Raw genomic sequence first — 9,084 nt, 5'->3', positions numbered from 1 at the left:
ATAGAATATAGACTCTAAAGTAGTATATATTTAACGTATACATGTGTATATGTTTTATAAATTAGTATATAACTATATATATAGTGTGTGTATATATTGTAGTATATATAAATTAGTATATATCTTGTAGTAAATGTTTTATTTAAAGTAGTACATATATTGAATGGTACGTATATATGTGTATATATACAATATAGACTCTGAAGTAGTATATATTTAAGGTATACATGTTTTATAAATTAGTATATAACTATATATATAGTGTGTGTATATATTGTAGTATATATCTTGTAGTATATGTTTTATTTAAAGTAGTACATATATTTGAATGATACGTATATATGTGTATATATAGACTCTAAAGTAGTATATATTTAACATACACATGTGTATATGTTTTATAAATTAGTATATAACTATATATATATAGTGTGTGTGTGTGTGTATTGTATTATATATAAATTAGTATATATCTAGTAGTATATGTTTTATTTAAAGTAGTACATATATTGAATGGTACGTATATATGTATATATATTTTCTGTAGACTCTAAAAGAGTATATATTTAACGTATACATGTGTATATGTTTTATAAATTAGTATATATCTTGTAGTATATTTGTTTATTTAAAGTAGTACATATATTGAATGGTATGTATATATGTGTACATATTTTCTATAGATTCTAAAGTAGTATATATTTAAGGTATACATGTGTATATGTTTTATAAATTAGTATATATATATTGTAGTATATATCTTGTAGTATATGTTTTATTTAAAGTAGTATATACATTTAACTAACGTATAGTCGTATACATGATTACATGTGTAATTGTGTATATGTGTATTTGTCTTTTAAGTTCTAATGTAGTATATGCTATATATATATATAGTGTATATATATTGTGTGTATATTGTTTAACGTATTTAAAATGTATATAAATGGGTATATATAGTGTATATTGGAGAAAAAATATTTAAATTTTATTTTTGTAAGTTTTGATTGGTTTTGACCCGATTTTTGACCTGGTTTGATCGGGTTTACATGAGTTGGACCGGGTTAGGTTTATTGTGCCAGTCCCGGGTTGTTTCTAAAAATATTACTGTTGGGCCCGAAATTGGACCGGCCAGTTAAACCTAGCCGAATCCAGACCGGCCCACAACCTGATTAAAAGTGACGGGCCGGTTCCGAGTTGACCCGGCCCAGCCCCGTTAACAGGCTTAAAATAGAGAGATAAAAATTTATATAGGACACATGAAGCCACTTGAGAAATACTTGCTTAAAAGAATAGAAAAGTTATTTTCACTTGTCTACTTTCTTGTTTCGTAGTATTATTTTGAGTTTGACCAATATGTTTTGTGGGTAGTGGTGGGACTATTCCATCCTTAATCAGAGGTCTCGGGTTCGAGCTTTGGATATGGGTATGGAAAAAATCTTGTTGGGAGCTCCACTCTCAAAATATGCCTTGCAGTGTGCTATTTGAATTAGTTGGAGCTTTAATGTGAGAACCAAATACCGAATCGAAAATAAAAAAAAAAGTATTATTTTGAGCTTGATTCGCTAAAATATAGTACTCCCTCCATTTCGGAATAAGTGAATTGTTGGGCTATTTATTGGTGTTTCAAAATAAGTGAATCATTGAATTTTTTTCCAAATTTACCCTTATGATTTGACAACCAATTAACTTTTGAAAAGGTATTACAAGGTCAGTTTTTTCTTTTTCTTAGGGGTAAAAATGAAAAGTTGTGTTAAATTTATGTCTTTAGTGCTTTTTCCTTAATTAGTGTGTCAAAATCCAATAATTCATTTATTATTAAACAGAGGGAGTAGTAATTAATTTTTGTATTATACTTTTGGCACAAAAGAGATTTTAATGATATTTTTCTTCCACCTATTAGATACTAGGTGCGAGGGCCAGAAGTGTTAGCAAAAGCATGAGGGAGGGCCAATCATGTCATTAAAGTTGAAATTGACATTCTGTCCCTATCATTTTAGTTAGGCCAACGACTGTCTCAATCATGATTATATATTCGAAAATGGCACAGATATACCCCTATGATAAATGGTATATTACCATTTACCATAGTTATATTTTGAGTATATTTATATGTTTTTCGTTAATGTTTAGGACTTTATATACCTTATTAACGGAGGGACACGTATCCAAATCCTAGCGGCTGATTTATTTTTTAAAATTATATTTAATCTAAATATATTAAATTACGCAAATCAATCTCTATCCGACCTGCACCCGATCCAGACCCGGTCGCTCCACAAAATATTCATAACAAACCCACAAAGTTACCTATCTGTCACTCTCCCACTCTCTCTTTCTCTCGGGTAACCGTGAGTTGTTGTTTATTTCTCTATAGGTTTTTCAAGGATTTATTTTACTTATGAGTTTTGTGCTCTGATACCATTTGTAGGGGGGTGCGGATTAGGCATGGTAACTTTACTGTAAAGATAACTTGTAAAATAGATCTATTATATAGATCTATTATATATAATGGATCTATTTTTCTTTGTGATATTATTTCATCCATATTTTCTCTCCAATATTTTAAATATTTATAGTCTATCATTTTATCCTGTAGTAATTGCAGAGTTACAGATTTCTGTATAATAATTTATCCTAATTGTACTGTAATGTATATCTAATTCTAGATTTTCAATGTTATTTATTATTTTGTGTTGTTCTTTTCGTAGCAAGTTTTTTAAATTATATAAACTATCACATGTACTTTTTCCTAAATTTTCTAAGGTTTCTTCTATCCATATTAATTTTCTTTTAGATTCTCCATTATTTTTCTAATTCGGTTTCTATAATTAATTTCTTTATTTAGATTATCTTGATTTTCTTTAGTTTTTCTAATAACTATTTATCATCTAGTAAATTTATCATGTCTAATCCGCACCCCCTACAAATGGTATCAGAGCCCAGTTATTTAAAAAATAGTGCAGTAGCATATATATTTGAATTTAGATTGGATTGGATTAAATGAATAAAATACAAAAATACAAAGAACTAAAACAAATTATTTCTAAAAAACGTAAAGAATTAAAAATAAGAATAGAAAGATTACATTATAATATATTTGTCGGAGTTAGTGAAAACTCAATAAATACACAAAAAGATGAAATATCAAAATTGAAATCACAAATAGATAGTTTAGAATATATATATCAACATGAACTATTCACAATAAAATGAACAAAGAAGAATTTATAATACATGAAAAAATATATGAAAATCACGAAGGATTAAAAATAAAAATAGTATTTTCTAATCTAGGACGAAGATATAAGAAAATTGGTGAACATTTATATTTAATGTTAGAAAAAGAAGAATTAAAATTAGAAGATAAATTGACAGCTATGGTAAGAATAGAAAGAGAAAATGAAGAAATAGATAGGAAAAAGGAAATAGAAAAAATAAAACAACAAACTACAGAAGAAATACGAAAAATAAAAGAAACTAAAAATAGTAGGATTGCTGAATTAGAAAAAGAACTACAAATGTTAAAAGATTTGTATGAAGAAAGACAAAAGGAAAAGGAAGAAAAAGATAAAGAACAAAAATTACTAAACGAGATAAATCAATTTAGAGAAAAATTAGAAATAAACAATAAAGAAATAAAAAACAAGGAATTAGAAATAAATAATATAGATGTTGAAGAGACAGATAATTATGATTCAGAAGATAGTGAAACATATACAGAAATATTAACAAATATAAAAAATTTAGAAATCAATGAAAAACAAGAAGTAATTAATGAAGAAAACTTAGAAAATATCAACACCGAAATAAATACTCTTGATAAAAACGAAGATGAAAATATAATACCTAGAACATCAGAAATAAGAAAACCTACATATTATAAGAATAAGTTTAAAAGATATAATCTAAAGAATGAATATGACAAATAGACACCAAAATAAATAGTTAATAAAAATTATAACTTTTTAGACTTAGACTGTGTAATAGATACATAAAAAACAATACAATTATGGATAGAATATGACAAAACAATTATTAGATAATAATATAAACATAACAGATGCACCAGAATATATAGAAAGAACACTAATAGGAACAATGAAATTATAGTTTTCAAATTTAACTGAAAATAGCAAAAAGGTATTAAGAACTAATAAACCTACAGAAGGAACATCATCAACAACAACTAAACTAACACCTATAAAATTATTAAAAAAAATATGAAATAGCTATAAAAGATGAATTTGGTAGTATGACAACAATAGAAGAAGAACAAGATGAAGAAAAAGATACAAATAGGAATTTAATGTTAAAATTAGCAATATGTAATATGTGTTATATAGATGAATATAGTTACGCGATTAAAGAATATTATTATAAAGGAGCATATAATATAGAAGAAAGTAAAGAAATAAGAAAATTATATTTTAATAAATTACCCGAACCATTTAGTTCAAAGATAATAAAGAGTTGGGAAGAAAAAAAAATAGTAGATACTCTAGAAGCAAGAATAAAATTTTTGCAACAATGGTATAGAAACTTATGTGAAAAATATAGAGAAAAATTAAAAATGGAAAAATCAAGAATTAAAAATGGAAAAATCATTGATAAGAAATTTAGCATGTTGCAAAAATAAAATAGCACCCCAATTCGGATGTGAAGAAAGATATTATAAGAAAAGAAAAAGACATAAGAAATATAAGAAATATAAAAAATCAAAATATAAGTACAAGAAACCAAGAAAAAGATATTATGTAAAAAATTATAAATACAAAAGACCATATAGAAAAAAGAAATCTATAAAAGAATGTATTTGTTATAATTGTGGAAAATAAGGACATTTAGCTAGAGATTATAAATTACCTAAAAATCCAAAAAATAAACAAATATCAGAAATAAAAATAGAAAATACAGAATATATGCAGATAGATTATATAGATTATGAATTAGAAAGTGAGGATAGTATATATGAAATTTCAGAAAATGAAACAGATAATGAAATAGATAGTGAAATAGATGAATCAAATGACTGAAGAAGATATAAAAATAATAACAAAGGAAGAATATTTAAATGATGAAGGAACAGACCGAAAAATAATATTTGACAGTAACATATTTGATGAAATAAAAGGAAAAGAATTAGACTTAAGTGTAGAAAAAATATTTAAAATACTAACAATAAAAAATATGTTTACTAGGAAAAAAGAAGAATATTATGTAGTATGCCAAAAGAAACATGTAATAGACTGTAGATATGCAAAAGGTAAAGCTAGTATACCACTAGTAACAAAAAGAATAATTAATAAAGAGATAAATGATATAAAAAGTAGAAACCCAATAAAATATGTACACCTTGGAGATACAGAGATATTAATAAAAGCATGTTTTAGAGAAGGAATAGATACACCAATAGAATTATATTTAGCAGATGATAGAATTATAAAACCTATAGAAAAAAGCATAATAACTGCCATAAAAGGAAACTTAATATACCAAAAATTTAAATTTATAATAAGTGCAAATTATTCAGTGGCGGTAACAGATAAAAATATAGATAAATCATTAGTATTATATTAAAAAATATCAGGAATAGAATTAACCCCAGGAAGTAAAATATTTACAGCAAGATGCAAAAATTTATATGTATTAACAACAAAACATAAAATAACAAGAAAAAATAAGATTAACAAAATACGAATAGAAAGTCCATTCGAACAAATTGTAAAAACAATAGATTATAATGATTATAGCTATAGGGACATAGATATAGAAGAAAATTTAGAAATAATAAATGATAGAATAAGTACAATGAAAAGAATAGCTGATGAAAAATCAGAATCATCAAGCTCATAAAAGAGAACAAGTTATGAAATAAATTCAACAAATAATTTAAACCAATATTACATAACAGGAAAGGTAAATGAAAAAGAATATTTAATACTCTTAAATACGAGACAAGAAGAAAATTATATAGCAAAATATCTAGTAAAAAATGAAGAAATATAAACTGATAATGATATATGCCCAGATCTACCAAGAAGTTTAATAAATATTAAAAATATAGCAGAAAAAGAAATAATAATAGGAATTAAAAAAATAAAAATAGAATTTGAAGTAAAAGAAGAAATGCAAAAAGCAGACATAATATTAGGAATAAAATGGCTAGAACAAGTAAAACCATATAATATAGAACATACACAATTAACCTTAATATATAACAGAGAGAAGTTATTCTTAAGAAGAGCCTTAACATAAAATGAAAATATATGTATTAATGAAGATAGTAGTAGAAGGATATTGTAGTAGATATTATAATAGATATAGGAGCAGAAGCTAATTTATGTAGATATAATTGCTTACTAGAAAGCAAATGGGATAAATTAAAAACACCAATAATAGTTAAAGGATTAAATAATGAAGGAAGTTTAATTACTTATAAAGCTAGGAATGTAAAAATACAAGTATGGGATAAGATATTAACAATAGAAGAAATTTACAATTATGAACTAACATCAAAAGATATACTTTTAGGAATGCCGTTTTTAGATAAATTATACCCACATATAATAACTAGAACAGATTGGTGGTTTACAACACCATGTAAATAGAAAGTAAGAGCAAAAAGAGTTAATAATAAAATAAGAAAGAAAACTGATTGGATAAAAGGAAGCGAAAAATTACACAAAAGTTAGAAAATATAAAAAATACTGAAGATACAATAGAACTAGTCGTATTTTCGATAAATACAACAGAAATAACTATATTTTCAATAAATAAGATAGAAATAATTAAGAAAAAATTAGAACAATTATATAGTGAAGATCCATTAAAAGGATGGAAAAAACATAAAACTATTATAAAAATTAAATTAATAGATTAAAATAACATAATAACCCAGAAACCATTAACATATAATTTTGACGATTTAAAAGAATTTAAAATGCATATAGATGAATTATTAGAAAAACAATAAATACAAAAAAGTAATAGTAAACATAATAGTCCAGCATTTATAGTAAATAAACATAGTAAACAAAAAGAGGAAAAAGTAGAATGGTTATTGACTATAGAAATTTAAATGCAAAGACTATGACATATAATTATCCAATATCAAATAAGATATTAAAAATAAGACAAATACAGGGATATAATTATTTTAGTAAATTCAATTGTAAATCAGGATTTTACCATTTAAAGTTAGAAGAAGAATCTAAAGAATTAACCGCATTTACAGTACCACAAGGATTTTATGAATGGAACGTATCACCATTTGGACATAAAAATGCACCAGGTAGATACCAACATTTTATGGATAGTTATTTTAAACAATTATCTAATTGTATAGTATACATAAATGATATATTATTATATACAAAAACTAAAGAAGAACATTTAAAATTATTAGGGCAATTTACATATATAATAGAAAAATCGGGAATAAGTTTAAGTGAAAAGAAAGCTGAAATTATGAAAAATCAGATAGAATTTTTAGGAATAAAAATAGATAAGAGTGGAGTAAAAATGCAACAACATATAGTACAAAAAATAATAAATTCGAAAGAAGAATTAGATACAAAAAAGAAATTACAATCATTTTTAGGATTAGTAAACCAAGTAAGGGAATATATTCCAAAATTAGCAGAAACTTTAAAACCACTACAGAAAAAATTAAAAAAGGATGTAGAATATAACTATAATGAAGAAGATAAAAAACAAGTTCATAAAATAAAATTACTTTGTAAAGAATTACCAAAACTACAATTTCCAGATGAAAATAGAAAATTTATATATATAGTAGAAGCAGATGCTAGTGAATGTAGTTATGAAGGAGTACTTAAATACGGATATGAAGCAGAAAAATTAGAACACCATTGTAGATACTACTCAGGTACGTTCAATGAAACAGAAATAAAATGTGAAATAAATAGAAAAGAATTATGTTCATTCTATAAATGTTTGTTAGCATTTGAGCCATATATTGTATATAACAAGTTTATTGTACGAACGGATAATACACAGGTACGCTGGTGGTTAACAAAGAAAATACAAAATTCAGTTACAACAAAAAAGATTTGAAGACTAGCCTTGAACATATTAAATTTCACATTTATAATTGAAGTAATTAGTACTAACAAAAATGTTATTACAGATTACATATCAAGACAAAGCTACACAGACTGATATAATAGAAGCGGATACTCTAGAAAAAATATTCAACACCCTAACTACGCTTTCACTGAAAGTGGACAGTATGGGTAATGAAATAGAAAAGCTAAAGACTAATGAAGTTAAACTGAAGTCTATAGCTACAAATCAGCTAACTCGGCAGTGTGCAAAGCTATGTCAATCGAAAGACATTAAAGTTCCAAAGCTAGAAGGAGACGATGGGACACTCCATAAAACCCATAATGTTTATCAATCTACTTCTGCAGGTACAAGCAAAGGAATTAGAAAAAACACAAATATGAACCTAAACAAGCTATTTGATAAACCATATATACCAAATACATCAAAAGATCCCATGTTTATACCCCCACAAATTACCACATACCGAGATAGTTTAAACTAAGTCAAAAAGACTTACAACTACACAGTCCAGACATATATAGAAAATATCTACAATGTACAAACCTTTTTAAATACGAAACTCAGAGCTATAAACATCCAAGAACCAGATACAAACTATATAACCCAAAGATTGATCGAATATAATAAGCTAATTGCTTTACCTAAAATCAAACCAAGTCTAGTTAAAACTTGCTATGAATATGGACTACTCAGTACTGTATATACCTTTGATGGAAATGAGATATCCACTATACTGGAAATATATGAAGCATTTAGCATTTTTAAAAGAATAACCAAAGGTACCCTATTTTTTATAAAAATTTACATGGCACCAGCAGAGATATTATATGATGAAGTTAAAAAACCCATACAAGTTGTAAAGATAGGAATGACACGAGACATGATTATACCACAAGATATTATTCGACAACCAGAAATACCTAGAATTGAGATACCAAAATTTTATGCGAATAAGAGGATTATCAGACTATCTACAATTTTGCAAGAGCTAGC

This window comes from Capsicum annuum, chromosome 6 (genome assembly GCF_002878395.1).
Source record: "Capsicum annuum cultivar UCD-10X-F1 chromosome 6, UCD10Xv1.1, whole genome shotgun sequence".
NCBI lineage: Eukaryota > Viridiplantae > Streptophyta > Magnoliopsida > Solanales > Solanaceae > Capsicum > Capsicum annuum.
This window is presented reverse-complemented; position numbering follows the sequence as displayed.